Below are 21458 nucleotides of genomic sequence, written 5' to 3' on the forward strand. Positions count from 1 at the left end.
GGAATGGCAATTGAATCTCAATGTAGACAAGTGTAATGTGTTGCGAATACATATAAAGATAGATCCCCTATCATTTAGCTACAAAATAGCAGGTCAGCAACTGGAAGCAGTTAATTCCATAAATTATCTGGGAGTACGCATTAGGAGTGATTTAAAACGGAATGATCATATAAAGTTGATCGTCGGTAAAGCAGATTCATTGGAATAATCCTAAGGAAATACAATCTGAAAACAAAGGAAGTAGGTTACAGTACGCTTGTTCGTCCACTGCTTGAATACAGCTCAACAGTGTGGGATCCATACCAGATAGGGTTGATAGAAGAGATAGATAAGATCCAACGGAGAGCAGCGCGCTTCGTTACAGGATCATTTAGTAATCGCGAAAGCGTTACGGAGATGATAGATAAACTCCAGTGGAAGTCTCTGTAGGAGAGACGCTCAGTAGCTCGGTACGGGCTTTTGTTGAAGTTTCGAGAACATACCTTCACTGAGGAGTCAAGCAGTATATTGCTCCCTCCTACGTATATCTCGCGACGAGACCGTCAGGTGGCTTGCAGAGTATGGATGTAGATGTAGTAGATGTAGATGTAGCAGTCTTCGTAATGTGTGGACGATATTTTCCCGGAAGTCAGATGGTATGTCGCCAGACTCATACATTCAGGTTGCCCCTCAGTCTGCAAGATCCGGGCAGTCGCAGAGGGTGGGCTTACTGGTAGTTGGGAGCTCCAATGTCAGGCGCGTAATGGGGCCCCTTAGGGATATGGCAGCAAGAGAGGGGAAGAAAACCTATGTGCACTCCGTGTGCATACCGGGGGGAGTCATTCCAGATGTGGAAAGGGTCCTTCCGGTTGCCATGAAGGGTACAAGGTACACCCATCTGCAGGTGGTCGCTCATGTCGGCACCAATGATGTGTGTCGCTATGGATCGGAGGAAATCCTCTCTGGCTTCCGGCGGCTATCTGATTTGGTGAAGATTGCCAGTCTCGCTAGCGGGATGGAAGCAGAGCTCACCATCTGCAGCATCGTCGACAGGACTGACTGCGGACCTTTGGTACAGAGCCGAGTGGAGGGTCTGAATCAGAGGCTGAGACGGTTCTGCGACCGTGTGGCCTGCAGATTCCTCGACTTGCGCCATAGGGTGGTGGGGTTTCGGGTTCCGCTGGATAGGTCAGGAGTCCACTACACGCAGCAAGCGGCTACACGGGTAGCAGGGGCTGTGTGGCGTGGACTGGGCGGTTTTTTAGGTTAGATGGCCTCGGGCAAGTACAGAAAGGGCAACAGCTTCAAAGAGTGCGGGGCAAAGTCAGGACATGCGGGAACCAAGCAGCAATCGGTATTGTAATTGTAAACTGTCGAAGCTGCATTGGTAAAGTACCGGAACTTCAAGCTCTGATAGAAAGCACCCAAGCTGAAATCGTTATAGGTACAGAAAGCTGGCTGAAGCCAGAGATAAATTCAGCCGAAATTTTTACAAAGGCACAGACGGTGTTTAGAAAGGATAGATTGCATGTAACCGGTGGTGGCGTGTTTGTCGCTGTTAGTAGATTATCCTGTAGTGAAGTAGAAGTGGATAGTTCCTGAGAAATATTATGGGTGGAGGCTACACTCAACAACCGAGCTAGGTTAATAATTGGCTCCTTTTACCGACCTCCCGACTCAGCAGCATTAGTGGCAGAACAGCTGCGAGAAAATTTGTAATACATTTCACATAAATTTTCTCAGCATATTATAGTCTTAGGTGGGGATTTCAATTTACCAGATATAGACTGGGATACTCAGATGTTTAGGACGGGTGGTAGGGACAGAGCATCGAGTGAAATTATACTGAGTGTACTATCCGAAAATTACCTCGAGCAATTAAACAGAGAACCGACTCGTGGAGATAACATCTTGGACCTACTCATAACAAACAGACCCGAACTTTTCGACTCTGTAAGTGCAGAACAGGGAATCAGTGATCATAAGGCCGTTGCAGCATCCCTGAATATGGAAGTTAATAGGAATATTAAAAAAGGGAGGAAGGTTTATCTGTTTAGCAAGAGTAATAGAAGGCAGATTTCAGACTACCTAACAGATCAAAACGAAAAATTCTGTTCCGACACTGATAATGTTGAGTGTTTATGGAAAAAGTTTAAGGCAATTGCAAAATGCGTTTTAGACAGGTACGTGCCGAGTAAAACTGTGAGGGACGGGAAAAGCCCACCGTGGTTCAACAACAAAGTTAGGAAACTACTGCGGAAGCAAAGAGAGCTTCACTCCAAGTTTAAACGCAGCCAAAACCTCTCAGACAAACAGAACCTAAACGATGTCAAAGTTAGCGTAAGGAGGGCTATGCGTGAAGCGTTCAGTGAATTCGAAAGTAAAATTCTATGTACCGACTTGACAGAAAATCCTAGGAAGTTCTGGTCTTACGTTAAATCAGTAAGTGGCTCGAAACAGCATATCCAGACACTCCGGGATGATGATGGCTTTGAAACAGAGGATGATAGGCCTAAAGCTGAAATACTAAACACCTTTTTCCAAAGCTGTTTCACAGAGGAAGACCGCACTGCAGCTCCTTCTCTAAATCCTAACACACATGAAAAAATGGCTGACATCGAAATAAGTGTCCAAGGAATAGAAAAGCAACTGAAATCACTCAACAGAGGAAAGTCCACTGGACCAGCTGTGTGGCTGGATTGAAGAGTTTTTAGCAAACAGAACACAGCATGTTGTTATCAATGGAGAGACGTCTACAGACGTTAAAGTAACCTCTGGCGTGCCACAGGGGAGTGTTATGGGACCATTGCTTTTCACAATATATATAAATAACCTAGTAGATAGTGTCGGAAGTTCTATGCGGCTTTTCGCGGATGACGCTGTAGTATACAGAGAAGTTGCAGCATTAGAAAATTGTAGCGAAATGCAGGAAGATCTGCAGCGGATAGGCACTTGGTGTAGGGAGTGGCAACTGACCCTTAACATAGACAAATGGAATGTATTGCGAATACGTAGAAAGAAGGATCCTTTATTGTATGATTATATGATAGCGGAACAAACACTGGTAGCAGTTACTTCTGTTAAATATCTGGGAGTATGCGCGCGGAACGATTTGAAATGGAACGATCATATAAAATTAATTGTTGGTAAGGCGGGTACCAGGTTGAGATTCATTGGGAGAGTCCTTAGAAAATGTAGTCCATCAACAAAGGAGGTGGCTTACAAAACACTCGTTCGACCTATGCTTGAGTATTGCTCATCAGTGTGGGATCCGTACCAGATCGGGTTGACGGAGGAGATAGAGAACATCCAAAGAAGAGCGGCGCGTTTCGTCACAGGGTTATTTGGTAACCGTGATATCGTTACGGAGATGTTTAAACTCACGTGGCAGACTCTGCAAGAGAGGCGCTCTGCATCGCGGTGTAGCTTGCTCGCCAGGTTTCGAGAGGGTGCGTTTCTGGATGAGGTATCGAATATACTGCTTCCACCTACTTATACCTCCTGAGGAGATCACGAATGTAAAATTAGAGAGATTCGAGCGCGCACGGAGGCTTTCAGACAGTCGTTCTTCCCGCGAACCATACGCGACTGGAACAGAAAAGAGAGGTAATGACAGTGGCACGTTAAGTGCCCTCCGCCACACACCGTTGGGTGGCTTGCGGAGTATGAATGTAGATGTAACATCGTGAATAGTCGTTTTGTTGCCACTTCCCCCAATGATTTTAGAAATTCTGATACAGTGTTATCTATCCCTTCTGCCTTATTTGCTCTTGTCCTACAAAGCTTTCTTAAATTCTGATTCTAGTATTGGATCCCCTATCTCTTCTAAGTCGACTCCTGTTTCTTTTTCTATCACATCAGACAAATCTTCACCATCGCAGGGGTCTTCAATGTACTCTTTCCACATGTCTACTCTCCCCGGTTGCACTCTTATTGTTGCCATCCTTGCTTTTAATTTCACCGAACGTTGTTTTGACTTTTCTATATGCTGTGCCAGTTCTTCCGACAGTCATTTCTTTTTTGATTTCTTCGCATTTTTGCTGCAGCCATTTCGTCTTAGCTTCCCTGCACTTCCTATTTATTTCGTACCTCAGTGATATGTATTTCTGAATACTCCCGAACATTTTTTGTACTTCCTTCTTTCAAAAATCAACTGAAATATTTCTTCTGTTTCTCATTGTTCCTTTCGGTTACCTTCTTTTTACCTATTTTTTCCTTTCTATCGTCTGTGATTGCCCTTTTTACAGATGTCCGTTCCTCTTCAATTGTACTGCTACTGGACTCTTCCTTATTGCTGTCTCTATAGTCTTAGAGAACTCCAAGTGTATCTCGTCATTCCTTAATACTCCCATATCCCACTTCTTTGCTTATTGATTCTTCCTGACTAATCTCTTAAACTTCAGCCTACTCTTTATCACTACCAAATTGTTATCTGAGTTTATATCCATTCCTGGATATGCCTTACAAGCCAGTATCTGATTTTGGAGTCACTGTCTGACCATAATGTAATCTAACTGAAATCTTCCCGTATCACCCGGCCTTTTCCTAGTACACCTCCTCCTGTGATTCTTGAGCAGAGTATTCGCTATTACTAGCTGAAATTTATTACAGAACTCAGTTGGTCCTTCTCCTCTTCGATTCCTTGTCCCAAGCCCATACTCTCGAGTAATCGTTTCTTTCACGCCTTCCCTACAACTGCATTCCAGTCCCCCATGACTATTGGATTTTCATCCTGCATCACCCTTTCAATATCCTCATATACTTTCTCTATCTCTTCATCTTCAGCTTGCGTCGTCGACATGTATATCTGAACTCTCGTTGTCGGTGCTGGTCTACTGTCGATTCTGATAAGTGCAACCCTATCACTGAACTGCTCACAGTAACACACCCTCTGACCTACCTTCCTATTCATAACGAATCCTGCTCTCGTTATACCATTTTCTGCTACTGTAGATACTACCCTATACTCTTCTGACCAAAAAATCTAGTTTCTTTCCATTTCACTTCACTGACCACTAATATATCTCGACTGAGCCTTTGCATTTCCCTTTTCAGATTTTGTAGCTTCCCTGCCACGTTCAAGCTTCTGCTACTCCACGCCCAGACTCGTAGAACATTATCCTTTCGTTGGTTATTCAACCTTTTTCTTATGGTCGCCTCCCCTTTTGCTGCCCCCTCCCAGAGATCCGAATGAGAGACTATTCCGGATTCTTTTGCCAATGGAGAGATCATCATGACACCTTTCAAATTACATGCCGCATGGCTTGTGGTTACAAGTTATGCGTCTTTACCGCAGTGGTTTATATTGGAAGTAGGTCCTTAGCACGGAGGACCTCTGGTGGCGCATGTCCTGTCTTGTGATCGATGCAGTTCGGGGAGGCAACGCCTCGTACTTATGCAAACCCGTGATACTTCAGTCTCTGAGGAATTGCCGATACCTTTAGGCGAACGGCGCGTGCATGACACAAACCATACAGGATTCAGATGCTACAAACCCTTCGTGATGGTGGTTAACAACATTGTGTAGAGTTTTGGGAATGTTTCCTGAATCTCGTAGTGTTTTCAGTGAAGTATAGAGTAGCTGGTGTTACTGTACAGAGGTGCTTTCTTGTTTAGGATGTAGTCCATTTATTACACTTAATAAAACTCCAAATGCGGGAAGATATGAACACACTGTACAGCTTTGTGTACTCAGTACAGTAGAGAAGCAGTTCGGAAACGATGATTGTTTGTATCACCATGACAATTCGCTCTGTCATGCAGCAGGACCTGTGAGGTAATCGTTTGAGGACAATAATGATCCTGAAATGAATCGACCTGTCCAGAGTCCCGAAATGAGCCCAGTGAAACCGTCTTGGAGTGAGTTAGATGCAGACTTAGCTCCAAACCTGCTCTCGTTTCGGCTCTTGAGGAAGAGTGTGTGCCATTTCTTCAAAGACATTCAGAAACATCACTGAAAATGTCCACAGCCATCATAAAGGCGAAGGATGGACACTCCTTATATTAATGTACGCTAATACGTGCCCCAATACTTTTGATCACATAGTATAAACGTAACTTCAAGAAACAGGGAATCAGGTATTGATCTGGCTTTTCCCATAACTGAGAGAACAAGCTGAAAGTTTCAGGTTTCAAAGCACCTGCATGTAAAAGTGTTGGGAATGCAGGAGGTCGCCGTAGGTTATCTTCAATCAAAAAAATTCTCAATAATTAGTAATAAAACGATATTTATTAAAGATGGCGAAATACTCAACTTAAATAATTCTTCTTCTTGTGAAATGTCCAGCACAATTAGACGTATGACATGATCACAAGTCTTCTATAATATTGAAGTCCTTTCACTATTCCTCTGAGAGATTGCTACGTAGAGTACAGAGCTGGCCTGCGATGCCTACGGGGCCTAAGCCTCGGAGACGACGGACGAACACTGCAGCTGGTAAACTCGGCTGTAACTGGAGTCTGTACACGACTTGGCGCAATGAAGAGAACTGTCCGCCGTAGCTCAGTGGTCCGGTATTTAACGAGGCATCGACCAATCGCTATCCACACACGTGATGCCCATGGGCTGGCAGGTGCGGCCCCTGGAGGGTCTCGGGATAATTCGTACTGCCAACCTATACACCTGCTGCGCTACGAGTGTTCAGAGCGCGACACACTGATTGCGGTGCGGTACTCTCTAGGAGCCTTGAGTACCGTCACCATAAAATGCATTTCTTAACAATGAGATCCTTCAACAAGAGAACGGCAGTAAGGCCCGTAAAGATCTCGCATTGTACCAATGACCATCTCATTATACGTTATTTTTTTCTTGTAGGAATCTGTGAAAGATTCCATCTATGTTCCTTCTCTTGAAGTAACTTCGAGTAAACTGCAACGCATCACAGCAACAGCAACGAACGCACTGACTCTGAACATGCTTGGCGAAGTGCGGGACGGGTATGATTATCATCTGGACCGTTGCAGGGAACGTCGAACACTTGTGAAACATAAATGTCTGATTCTATGCGTAATTGTAAGAAGGTTTTATGTTCATTCACATGTTCACATGTTCATTCACATAAAAGATATACCCTCGTAAAATCCAACAATTCTTTTGAAAATAAAAGCTTTGCAGACTTAAACGTAAATTAAAATGTACCAAAATTTTCTGTCTTCATTCATGTAAAGGATACAGTCCAGTCAACGAAGGAAAATTAGTGGAAAAAGTCATATAGTAGCACAGTGCTAGGAGGAAGTGTCATGAACAACAATGAAAAACATTGGCAGGTGGCGTGTGAGCGTTGGGATGTTGTAGGTTTAAAGGTCATTTATTTATGTTTATCTCGAAAACCGAGGCTTCTAGCGAAACTGTCTCCCAGCGCAAAATTAAACTACGTTAAACTTCCTACAAAAAAAAGGTACTGATCATTCTTTTTCTCTAGGACTAGTTTCCGCGTTCAAGACATGGAAAAATCGCAGATTATTAAAAATATTGTTCTAACGCTATAAAATTAAAGTTTAAATGAGATGGGTTGAAAACAAATATTAAATACGGGTACCACGTTAAATGCAATAGAGCTGTATTAAGGGATAAATCTTGTTCCATGGTTGTAGCAGAGTGGAAGGGGAAGATGAGTGGCGTAGAAGTGCGAGGGACTGTAGGTCGCTGGATTGTGTTCATGCACTTCCCTCCGTCATGGGTCTGCAGACTGGAGGTCGAGAAGGTGATTCCCCAGTCTATCTACCCCACTACGTCACAAGAAGAAACTACAGGGTGTTCACAAAGTTATACGGGCCCTTCCACAGTGTGCCTTGTGAGTCACTGGTCACGCAGTGAGCGGACATGCCCGGGGAGTATTTATTTTTGCACAAAATGCGTTAACATTTCGTAGAATGTAGATATAAGTTACTAATGACACAGGTAATGAATATGGAGATAATATACGTAAATCTCTGCACACGGCTCTGCACTGCTAGAGGAGAAATTGATTCTTAGTCATCCAATACTGTAACTAACCTCGCCTTTCCCGCATTCGGGAGGACGACGTTTCAAACCCCCGACAGGCCATCCTGATTTAGGTTTTCCGTGGTTTCCCTAAATGGTTCCTCTGAAAGGGTGCAGCCGACTTCCTTCCCCATCCTTCCCTCATTCGATGGGACCCCTACCAACCAACCAATTTCCCCCAACATAATCGCTGCTCGCGTTTCAGGTTTCAGGCAGACTATGTCTCCCCAGCATTTCCCGTCCACTTCTCTTGTGCCAATAGACAAAATAACATCTCCGATCTCGGGCTTATATGGCGAAGTTATATCGTTTATTAAGTGAGTATGTACTCATTTATATTTTTTAAGTGAGTTATTATGTCAAAAAAACTTAACAGCTGGAGCTTTCAGCTGTCTACTACATCGAAGAGTCTTTTTCCGCATGTAACATGCTGTCAATGTGTGTTCCACAATGTCGATTTCATTATCTTCACTATCACAGTCTGGAATACTTTTCACAGCATGAGGAGTATCAAATGCATCAGTTAACTCTCAGTTCGCAAAAATTCTAAATAGGCCCAGAGGCTTAAATTGTCTCCCTCTGCAACATAAGTAGATCACCTAGGTGTTATAGAACTTCTGATATTTCAAAACAAGTCAAGCAGTTCATTACACAAGATTACTGTTCCATACTTGAAGATGAAGTGTAGCCATGTATGGAAGTGAAACATGGACGATAAGTAGTTTGGACAAGAAGAGAATAGAAGCTTTCGAGATGTGGTGCTACAGAAGAATGCTGAAGATTAGATGGGTAGATCACATAACTAACGAGGAGGTATTGAATGGAATTGGGGAGAAGAGGAGTTTGTGGCACAACTTGACAAGAAGAAGGGACCGGTTGGTAGGACATATTCTGAGGCATCAAGGGATCACAAATTTAGCATTGGAGGGCAGCGTGGAGGGTAAAAATCGTAGAGGGAGACCAAGAGATGAATACACTAAGCAGATTCAGAAGGATGTAGGTTGCAGTAGGTACTGGGAGATGAAGAAGCTTGCACAAGATAGAGTAGCATGGAGAGCTGTATCAAACCAGACTACAACAACAACAACAACAACAACTTGAAGATGAATCCGTTGGAATTCGATTACTCGATAAATAGTACAATTCTCAAGGCTGTCAATTCAACTAAGTACCTGGGTGTTAAAATTACGAACAACTTCAGTTGGAAGGACCACTTAGATAATATTGTGGGGAAGGCGAGTCAAAGGTTGCTTTTCATTGGCAGGACACTTAGAAGATGCAACAAGTCCACTAAAGAGACAGCTTACACTACACTCGTTCGTCCTCTGTTAGAATATTGCTGCGCGGTGTGGGATCCTTACCAGGTGGGATTGACGGAGGACATCGAAAGGGTGCAAAAAAGGGCAGCTCGTTTTGTATTATCACGTAATAGGGGAGAGAGTGTGGCAGATATGATACACGAGTTGGGATGGAAGTCATTACAGCAAACACGTCTTTCGTCGCGGCGAGACCTTTTTACGAAATTTCAGTCACCAACTTTCTCTTCCGAATGCGAAAATATTTCGTTGAGCCCAACCTACATAGGTAGGAATGATCATCAAAATAAAATAAGAGAAATCAGAGCTCGAACAGAAAGGTTTAGGTGTTCGTTTTTCCCGCGCGCTGTTCGGGAGTGAAATAGTAGAGAGATAGTATGATTGTGGTTCGATGAACCCTCTGCCAAGCACTTAAATGTGAACTGCAGAGTAGTCATGTAGATGTAGATGTAGATGTAGTTCCATTTTATCAGACATACGCTGAGATAACAGACGTCATGAGACATCTCCTAATTTGTTGGACATCCTTTTGCCCAGTCTAGTGCAGCAACTCGATGTTACATGGACTCAGTCCCCACGCTGCCTCTATTGCCGTCCATAATTGCGAAAGTGTTGCCGATGCAATATTTGTGCACGAAATGACTCCACTGTGCCCCATAAATGTTCGGTGGGATTCATGTAGGGCGATCTGGGTGACCAAACCATTCGCTCGAATTGTCCAGAATGCTCTTCAAACCATTCGCGAACAACTGTGGCCCGCTGATACGGTGCATTGTCATCCATAAAAGTCCCACCGTTGTTTCGCAACATGAATACATGGATGTCTGCAAATGGTCTCCAAATAGCTGAACATAATAACTTCCAGTCAACCATCGGTTCACTTGGACCAGAGGACCCAGTCTATTCCATGCAAACGAAGCCCACACCATTATGGAGCCACCACTAGCTTGCACAGTGCCTTGTTGACAACTCGGGTTCATGGCTTCGTGGGGTTATAAGCCACTAGAGTCGGTCGTCTGCTGCCATAGGCCATTAACACCAAATTTCCCCGAACTGTCCTAATGTATACGGCCTAAGTCACACATTGATTTCTGCGGTTATGCCACGCAGTGTTGCTAGTCTGTTAGCTCTGACAACTGCACACAAACGCCGCATCTCTCGGTCGATAAGTGAAGGCCGTCGGCCACTGCGTTGTACGTGGTGAGACAGAGGCAGTGTCTAAAATTTCTCGGTACCCGCTTGACGCTATGGATCTCAAAATATTGAATTCCCTAAGAATTTCCGAAATGAAATGTCCCTAGTGTCTAACTCCAACTACCATTCTGTGCTCAAAGTCTCTTAACTCCCGTCGAGCGGCCGTAAACACGCCAGAAACCTTTTCACATGAATCACGTGACAATTCCGCCAATGCACTCCCCTTTTATACTACCACCGTCTGTATATGTGCATATCGCTATCCCATGACTTTTGTCACCTCAGGGTATTCTCTCCCATGTAAGAAGATACAATGTTGCCTGTGTGGTAAGAAGATACAATGTTGTCTGTGTGGTAAGTGGCTTCACTCCGTGCTGCCCATTGTACAAGTGACAGCAATTCCTGAATGCAAAATATTTATGCAGTCTACCAGTAACACAATTAACAGTGAGAGAAATGTAGCCACTCTTTTGTCAGTCATTAATTCACCACCAAGTGACTAAAACACAATTACCCAGCTTTACAATGTGCTGTCAACGAAAGACAGCAGCAAGGTATCACAGTTACCAAACCAAACCCATCAATACTACATAGGTTACTCACATCACAATTACAAATTAAATACGCAGGAATGTATTTTACATTATAGCTCACTTAACACCTGAAAATAAACACTCACTCACTGAAATGAAAATACACTAGTGGCCATTAAAACTGCTACACCACGAAGATGACGGGCTACAGACGCGACGTTTAATCGACAGGAAGAAGATGTTGTGATATGCAAATGATTGGCTTTTTAGAGCATTCACACAAAGTTGGCGCCGATGCCGACACCTACAACCTGCTGACATGAGGAAAGTTTCCAACCGATTTCTCATACACAAATAGCAGTTGACCAACGTTGTGATGCCTCATGTAAGGAGGAGAAATGCTTACCACCACGTTTCCGACTTTGATAAAGGTCGGATTGTAGCCTATCGCGATTGCCGTTTGTCGTATCGCAACATTGCTCCTCGCGTTGGTCGAGATCCAATGACTGTTAGCAGAATATGGAATCGGTGGGTTCAGGAGGGTAATACGGAACGCCGTGCTGGATACCAGCGGCCTCGTATCACTAGCAGTCGAAGATGACAGGCATCTTATCGGCACGGCTGTAACGGATCGTGCAGCCACGTCTCGATCCCTGAGTCAACAGATGGGGACGTTTGCAAGACAATAACCACTCCATGAACAGTTCGACGACGTTTGCAGCAGCATGGACTATCAGCTCGGAGACCATGGCTGCGGTTAACCTTGACGCTGCATCACAGACAGGAGAGCCTGCGATGGTGTACTCAACGACGCACCTGGGTGCACGAATGGCAAAACGTCATTTTTTCGGATGAATGCAGGTTCTGTTTACAGCATCATGATGGTCGCATTCGTGTTTGGCGATATCGTGGTGAACGCACATTGGAAGCGTGTATTCGTCATCACCATACTGGCGTATCACCCAGCGTGATGGTATGGGGTGCCATTGATTACACGTCTCGGTCACCTCTTGTTCGCATTGACGGCACTTTGAACAGTGGATGTTACATTTCAGTTGTGTTACGACCCGTGGCTCTACCCTTCATTCGATCTCTGCGAAACTCTACATTTTAGTTGGATAATGCACGACCGCATGTTGCTGGTCCTGTATGGGCCTTTCTGGATACAGAAAATGTTCGACTGCTGCCCTGGCTAGCACATGCTCCAGATCTCTCACCAATTGAAAAGGTCTGGTCAATGGTGGCCGAGTTTCTGGCTCTTCACAATACGCCATTCACTACTCTTGATGAACTGTGGTATCGTGTTGGCGGTGCATGGGAAGCTATACCTGTACACGCCACCCAAGGTCTGTTTGACTCAATGCCTTGGCGTATCAAGGCCGTTATTACGGGCAGAAGTAGTTGTTCTGGGTACTGATTTCTCAGGATCTATGCACCCAAATTGCGTCAAAATGTAATCACATGTCAGTTCTAGTATAATATATTTGTCCAATGAACACCCGTTTATCATCTGAATTTCTTCTTGGTGTAGCAATTTTAATGGCCAGTAGTGGAAGTCCATTACATAAATACGAGCTTGCTGAAGTCATTTTATCTGCTGAGAAATGGACAGCAAACGCTGGGAAGGCATAGTTTTCGTGTAAACTGAAAAGCGTGCAGCGCTCATGGCGGGGGAGGGGGAGGGGGAGGAGAAGCTGTCTTTCCCAGAAAATCACTATAACTGCCATAAAGGACGACTAAGAATCAATTTTTTACAGAAATCCACACAGATTCTGTTCATTAGCTGCGTTAGCGTTATTAGCAACTCATAATTGCATTGCATGTAGTGTTAACGCATTTTGTGCAAAATAAACACTTCGCGGGCATGTCTGCCCATCGAATCACCAGTGATTCGTAAGGCCCGAAACTTAGAGAAACTTCCTGTAGTCGCTTCTTGTGACGTAATGGCATACATATGGTCCGCTATCACCTGCTCGACTTTCAGTTTGCAGAGCTATCAAGGAGGGAAGTGCATGAACACACTCCAGCGACCTACCTTCGCTTGCACGTCCACCCCACACTTCTCTCCTCTCCACCCTGTTACTCCTCGGCAACACAATTTATCCCTTAATATGGTTCTGATGCACTTAGATGTGGTACACACACTTGACATTAAGTTGTTAATCCATTACATTTAAAGATAAACATTTTATACCGCTAGAACAATATTTTAAATAATCTGGTATTTTTGGCCGGCCGTTGTGGCCGAGCGGTTCTAGGCGCAACAGTCTGGAACCGCGCGACAGCTACGGTCGCAGGTTCGCATCTTGCCTTGGGCATGGATGTGTGTGACGTCCTTAGGTTAGTTAGGTTTAAGTAGTTCTAAGTTCTAGGGGACTGATGACCACAGATGTTATGTCCCATAGTGCTCAGAGCCATTTGAACCATTTGAACCAATCTGGGATTTTTCCATCCCCTGAATAGCGGTCGCGCTGTTCCAGACTGAAGCGCCCAGAACCGCTCGGCCACCCCGGCCGGCCATATTAAAGTGGTCATTAAAACCACCGTCCTACCAACACTCACACCCCACGAGTTAGGACTTTTAGTATATTGTTTAGGACACTTCCTAGTAGCACTGTGGAAAAATTTACGATTACACGATTTTTCCCCTAATCGACCTGTTTTTTTCGTCTTCGTCAGCTGAACTACTATATTACTGAGAAATTAGATGAATTTTTCTCAAAAACACCCTGTATTTTGCTTGGCGTAAATGGCACTTACTTACAGAACAGGAATTGCGATAAGATTGTAGAAAAGATAGGTTTGAGCCGAGTTCGCAATACGCGCCGCCAGGCCAGGCCACGGCGGTCCACGTGTCGGGGCTGGGGTTGTCGACCCCCAGGTGTCAGGCCATTCACGACCCGCTTTGCTCTGCGGGTCATGCTCCATTGATAAAACGCCGGATCGGCCGCTCTCAATGGCGAGTCGTAGGCGCTGACAACAATGAATTAGTTACACAGAGTACGCGAAAGAACTTGCCCCCCTTCTAACAGCCGTGTACCGCAAGTCTCTAGAGGAGCGGAAGGTTCCAAATGATTGAAAAAGAGCACAGGTAGTCCCAGTCTTCAAGAAGGGTCGTCGAGCACATGCGCAAAACTATAGGCCTATATCTCTGACGTCGATCTGTTGTAGAATTCTAGAACATGTTTTTTGCTCGAGTATCATGTCTTTCTTGGAAACCCAGAATATACTCTGTAAGAGTCAACATGGATAGAAAAGGGATAGAAAAGCAACTGGAATCACTCAACAGAGGAAAGTCCACTGGACCTGACGGGATACCAATTCGATTCTACACAGAGTATGTGAAAGAACTTGCCCGCCTACTAACAGCCGTGTGCCGCAAGTCCAAATGATTGGAAAAAAGCACAGGTAGTCCCAGTCTTCAAGAAGGGTCGTTGAACAAATGCGCAAAACTATAGACCTATATCTCTGACGTCGATCTGTTGTAGAATTCTAGAACATGTTTTTTGCTCGAGTATCATGTCGTTTTTGGAAACCGGAATCGACTTTGTTGGAATCAACATGGATTCCGGAAACAGCGATCGTGACGGACCCAACTCGCTTTATTTGTTCATGAGACTCAGAAAATATTAGATACACGCTCCCAGATAGATGCTATTTTCCTTGACTTCCGGAAGGCGTTCGATACAGTTCCGCACTGTCGCCTGATAAACAAAGTAAGAGCCTACAGAATATCAGACCAACTGTGTGGCTGGATTGAAGAGTTTTTAGCAAACAGAACACAGCATGTTGTTATCAATGGAGAGACGTCCACAGACGTTAAAGTAACCTCTGGCGTGCCACAGGGGAGTGTTATGGGACCATTGCTTTTCACAATATATATAAATGACCTAGTAGATAGTGTCGGAAGTTCCATGCGGCTTTTCGAGGATGATGCTGTAGTATACAGAGAAGTTGCAGCATTAGAAAATTGTAGCGAAATGCAGCAAGATCTGCAGCGGATAGGCACTTGGAGCAGGGAGTGGCAACTGACCCTTAACCTAGACAAATGTAATGTATTGCGAATACATAGAAAGAAGAATCCTTTATTGTATGATTATATGATAGCAGAGCAAACACTGGTAGCAGTTACTTCTGTAAAATATCTGGGAGTATGATTACGGAATTATTTGAAGTGGAATGATCATATAAAATTAGTTGTTGGTAAGGCTGGTGCCAGGTTGAGATTCATTGGGAGAGTCCTTAGAAAATGTAGTCCATCAACAAAGGAGGTGGCTTGCTAAACACTCGTTCGACCTGTGCTTGATTATTGCTCATCAGTGTGGGTTCGGTACCAGATCGGGTTGACGGAGGAGATAGAGGAGATCCAAAGAAGAGCGGCGCGTTTCGTCACAGGGTTATTTGATAAGCGTGATAGCGTTACGGAGATGTTTAGCAAACTCAAGTGGCAGACTCTGCAAGAGAGGCGATCTGCATCGCGGCGTAGCTTGCTCGCCAGGTTTCGAGAGGGTGCGTTTCTGGAAGAGGTATCGAATATATTGCTTCCCCCTACTTATACCTCCCGAGGAGATCACGAATGTAAAATTAGAGAGATTCGAGCGCGCACGGAGGCTTTCCGACAGTCGTTCTTCCCGCGAACCATACGCGACTGGAACAGAAAAGGGAGATAATGACAGTGGCACGTAAAGTACCCTCCGCCACACACCGTTGGGTGGCTTCCGGAGTATAAATGTAGATGTAGAAATATTCAGCTACAGCACGCACCTCGGCGGAAATTGCAGTTTGTTACACAGGTATCATTTAAACCATTTAAGATAGAGTCACTTTGGCGCCAAAATTAGTGTCCAGCCCTAGCGAATGAAACAGGAACTGAAATTGAGGGTAGCAACACAAAAGCTGAAATGCTTAACTTAGTTTTCAAATGGCTCTTTACAAAGGAAAACTCAGTATAACTGCTTCAATTTAATCTTCGTGCCACTTAAAAAAGACGAGTGAAATAAATATTAGTGTCAGTGCTGTTGAGAAACAGTAGAAATCGTAAAAATTGAACAAATCTCCAGGGCCTGATGAAATCCGTGTCAGATTCTACACCGAATTTTCGGCTGAATTAGCCCCTCTTCTAACTTAATCCATAGTAGATCCCTCGAACAAAAGACAGTACCTAGTTCCTGGGAAAAAACCACAAGTCTCACCCGTCTATAAGAAGGCAAAGCAAAATGACCTCCTCCTTGCCAACCAGCATGGAATCCGAAAACATCGATCAAGTAAAACCCAACTCGCGCTTTCTCCCATGACATACTGAAAGCTTTGGATCACAGCAGTTAGGTAGATTCAGTAGTTCTTGATTTCCGAAAAGCATTTGAATCAGTACCACACGTCGGCTTATTGTGAAAGTTCGATTATATGGGGTATCAAGTGAAATTTGAAACTGGATTGAGGACTTTTTGGGAGGGAGGATGCAGCATGTTATCTTGGATCGAGAGTCATCGTCAGATGTAGAAGTAACCTCTAGCGTGCCCCAGGTAAGATGTTGAGACTCTTGCTGTTCATGTTGTACATTAGTGACCTTGCAGGCATGTTAATAGTAGCCTCGGACTTTTAGTGTCAGTGCTGTTGAGAAACAGCAGAAATCGTAAAAATTGAACAAAGCTCCAGAGCCTGATGAAATCCCTGTCAGATTCTACACCGAATTTTCGGCTGAGTTAGCCCCTCTAACTTAATCCACAGTAGATCCCACGAACAAAAGACAGTACCTAGTTCCTGGGAAAAAACCACAAGTCACACCCGTCTATAAGAAGGGCAAAGCAAAATGACCTCCTCCATGCCAACCAGCATGTTGTAAGCTTTGGATCAAAGCAGCTAGGTAGATGCAGTAGTTCTTGATTTCCGAAAAGCATTTGAATCAATACCACACCTTGTCTTATTGTGAAATTCGATTATATGGGGTATCAAGTGAAATTTGAAACTGGTTTGAGGACTTTTTGGTAGGGAGGATGCAGCATGTTATCTTGGATCGAGAGTCAACGTCATATGTAGAAGCAACCTCTAGCTTGCCCCAGGGAAGATGTTGAGACTCTTGCTATTCGTGTTGTACGGTAATGACCTTGCAGACATTTTAATAGTAACCTCGGACTTTTTGCAGGTGATGCAGTTGTCTATAATGAAGTACTACCTGAAAGAAGTAGCATAAATATTCAGTCAGATCTTGATAAGATTTCAAAGTGGTGCAAAGATTGACAACTTGCTTTCAGTGTTCAAAAATGTAAAAATATGCACTTCAGAAAATGAGCAAAATATAATATCAAATATAATATCAATGAGTCACTGGTAGAATCGGCCAACTCATACAAATAGGTGGATGTAACATTTCATAGGGATATGAAATGGAGTGATCACAAAGCCTCAGCCCTGGGTAAAGCCGGTGGTAGACTTCGGTTTGTTAGTAGAATACTGGGAAAGTGCAGTCAGCAGATTGCTTACAAATCACACGGGGGACACGTTCTAGAACATTACTCAAGTGTGTGGTAACAGTAGCATACAGAACTAGCAGGGGATACTGAACGTATACAGAGAAGGGCGGCACGAATGGTCACGGGTTTGTCTGATCCGTGGGACAGTGTCACAAAGATACCGAATCAACTTAACTTGCAGACTCTTGAAGATAGACGTAAACTATCCCGAGAAAGTCTATTAACAGAGTTTCAAGAACCGGTTTTAACTGATAACTGGGAATATACTGCAACCCCCTAAGTATCGCTCACACAAGGATCGTACGGAAAAGTTTAGAACAGTTGCAGCACGCACGGAGGCATTTAAACAGTCATTCTTCCCGCGCTCCATACGAATGGAATGGGAAGAAACCCTAATAAATGGTACAGTGGGACGCATTCTCTGCCGTGAACTTCACGGTGATTTGCAGAGTATAGATGTAGATACCCAGGAAACGAGAGTTGGCTGTAGATGCGGAAATCGCTCCCTTATTGCCGTACCAGACAAGGTCCTAATGGAGCTGGTACGCCGTTGCCTTCCTCCAGTGTCACAGGTCTTCGACAGTGGTCTTTGCGACCCGTGACGTCAATGGGGTGTTTTCGTCACAAGTATTTTAGCCGTGGGTTTTCCGGCCGTCGAAGGAAGCCACAACGATAGGGAAGGCTCGGCCGAGCTTTCTGTTGTAAGAACAGCCCTTCACAGTATATCCAGGCTTAGGTCTGGCTAAGCACATAGCATGCTTAAATTTTATTTTTACCTTTTTTAGTATTTATTTAAAACTTTTCTCTTTCTACAGGATACGGTTAGTGTCAGTTGTTCTCATAGCGTAGGTGATAGCACACGAGACTGCTCAGCGTTTTTGTCTACTCCCATGTCCAATTTTTGTGCTGCTCTCTTGATCGGTTTCAGGAAATCAAAATAGCCACATGTTTGGCGACACCGTCTCGGGCGGAACACTTGAATTTGCCGCACGACGGCTTGACTGGCTAAGTTCAATTTTAATTAACTCGGAAACGGCGCAACTTATCGAATTTCTTTTATTAGTAATTGTTTCTCAGCGCAACCTACCCTCCACCACAAAAGTTTTCAGGCTATTTCTGGAAAAAGCAAATCGGTTTTCTAGGTTCTTGGGCAGTAATGCGACGATATTTGAGAACGAGCGTTTCAATGCATGTACTTAGAAAATCTCGTTGTCTTTGTAACGATCCCAATGCCCAGTAATTTGTGAACACCTGAAATCTATAGTCTTCTGTTACTTTCTTTGTACAAGAGAGGATACATTTATCAGTACACGGAGCACCCATTATTCGAGCCTTGAAAATTTTACCCCTACGTGATGTATAACTCTTCCCACTGTTTCTCAACGTTTTGGCTTTTACTCTGCCCCAGTTGCTAACATTTCGAATTCTTCTTTTAGGCTCGTAATGGGAGATTTTTCCTTATGGACGACTGATTTTTCACTTGAATTAGAAGATTCATCGATGCTTGATCGATGATAATTGTCACTTGAGCCAGAGGACAAATCTGAACTGCTATCGAAAGGGTTCCTCGGCAAAGGGGATGTTACTGGTAACCTTTTCAAAACTGATTTTGTCGCGCTTGCCTTTCAATCATATACACATTTGAAGTATCCGGCAATTGTGTTACCTTGGATTTATGTTTTGATGATGATGCCTGTGCTCCACCTTGCTCACTTGCTTGTCTGTTATTGCACAGTGTGGACTTAATAGTTGTTGCTCTATACTGCTCACCCGTGCTTGAGGTTCACCTATCATGGAAGAGTTTACTTCCCTTGTCTCTCTGTTATCCTCCGCTAGTCCTTGACGAGCAAGTCGCATAATCTTCTTTGCCCGGTCGCTCATTTTTACCCCTACAAAACGGAAATGAAATTGACCTAGATGTATTAAAAAGCCATTTTGTTCACGTCAACAATGAGGCGAAGAACAGTTATGACAAAAAAGCTATTTGGAAGTTGAGGAAACAATGACGCTATGAATAATTACCTTGAAGAAGCTATTCAAACATCGGGAAAACAATGACACCATGGGCACTAAAGTCTTTATTGCACCAAGGATTTTAGTTGAAATGATTCTCAGTCTGCAGTATTCATAACGTGTGTCGTTATTTCACTGGATACGTTACTACATTCGGCAAACTGAAACACGCAACTGACAGTTACAATGTTCTTCCCAACCCAAGTCACAACAACCGATATTTCCACAAAGACGCAACTACCCTCTAGCGGGAATATGTATAACTACAGTTCTGACGATCTTTCGCTGCATGCACTACCTTTTTCTGAGATGACTGGTGCAATAACCTCGATTTGGTGAATTTTGCAGCTGTGTCATTGTTCTTCCGGAACAGCGGTATGTAAAAGAAGCCTATCTCAATGATTTTCCCATTTGCAGCCCATATCTTCGCTAGGGTGACCGCTCGTTCGTGTCTGCTTCTTTTACACACTTTTGTTGGCACGTCACGTGTCCACAATATCACCAGGCTGCGTCCAACGTCGCGGTGGGCAGTGATCATAGACGTCTCAATGCCCAAAACTGCGTACTGCCTTAGTGGGACACATTTGTCCACGGAAGAATTAGCATAGCTCGCAGTTATGATTAACTCCCCTACGCGTCCCGCTCACCACGCGCCTTGTGAGCCGTGTTAGCGTAACTTTGTCCAGCGTTTCGCGCTTCCAGCGGGAAGGTGAATGTACTGTGCCACGTGCCTGCCCCCTCACTCACGTAGACGCACACTGTAGCAGGACGAGGGCGAGAGGGGGGGGGGCGGAGGGAGAGGGTGAGAAAAGAGAGACAGAGGACGAGAAAGAGTGTGTGAGAGAGAGAGAGAGACACTGGTGCGCAGACCACACCCTCGACTCGCACCCTCGGCGCAGCTGCCCCATTCACAAAACCCCGCTCTCCTTGAATGAGAGCGGGCCAGGGGTTGAATGGGGCTCGGGAGGCCCCGGTGGCCCAGTTTCTGCCTGCCACGTGCCTACCCTGACACGCGCACGCACACCGACTCAGGACCACGCACACAGGCACAGCGGCGGGGGCACGAGGCCGCAAACCCCAGATCCAGGCCGCCCCCATTCACCGCTCTGCATGAATGGCGGATACCCTTTGCCAAGGGGCGACCTTCTCCGAAGGCCGCCATCTCTCTTTGAGTTCATTACGCCTTCAGAAAGGTAAAGCTGTCATCGATCGCAAGCTTGGTTTGCATATAAAAACAGTGCTTAACTACGCACGGTCCACTAGGCACTGTCCTACGGGAGGTGACGTTCTCTCACCTTCCACCAGGTCCGGTTTAAGGTCGCGCGGAGCCTTATCACTGACGAACTGGCCCCCTGCCCAGTAATATCAGGCTGACCGGACTTCTCGGGACAGTTCCGGTTTTAACATAAATGTTCCAGTCTCCCGGGAAAATCATACGAGACACTCAACTGCCAGGAATTTTAATCAAGAGACAAAATGTGTGCAATAATATTTCTTCTTTAATTAAATATTTGTGAAAACAAGTTTCCTACGAGAAGAAAGTTACACAAGTCTATCTTTTTACCATTTGCAGACCGCCGCATTTGATTTAACTCGCCTAATTGCTAAAGAAAGAGCGAGAGATATGTTGAAATAAAAAGCAGGAATTATCTACCCCTTGCCCCTAAACTGTCAACCTAGCACTTTATGGTCCTCGAGGCAAATAAAACCAAAACCAAATGACGTACACTGTGTGATCAAAAGTATCCGGACACCCCCAAAAACGTACGTTTTCCATATTAGGTGCATTGTGCTGCCACCTACTGCCAGGTACTCCACATCAGCGACCTCAGTAGCAGAATGGGGCTCTCAGCGGAACTCACGGACTTCGAAGGTGGTCAGGTGATTGGGTGTCACTTGTGTCATACGTCTGTAAGCGCGATTTCCATACTCCTAAACATCCCTAGGTGCCCTGCTCCCGATGTGATAG

This window comes from Schistocerca gregaria, chromosome 8, assembly GCF_023897955.1.
Source record: "Schistocerca gregaria isolate iqSchGreg1 chromosome 8, iqSchGreg1.2, whole genome shotgun sequence".
In the NCBI taxonomy this organism is placed as follows: domain Eukaryota; kingdom Metazoa; phylum Arthropoda; class Insecta; order Orthoptera; family Acrididae; genus Schistocerca; species Schistocerca gregaria.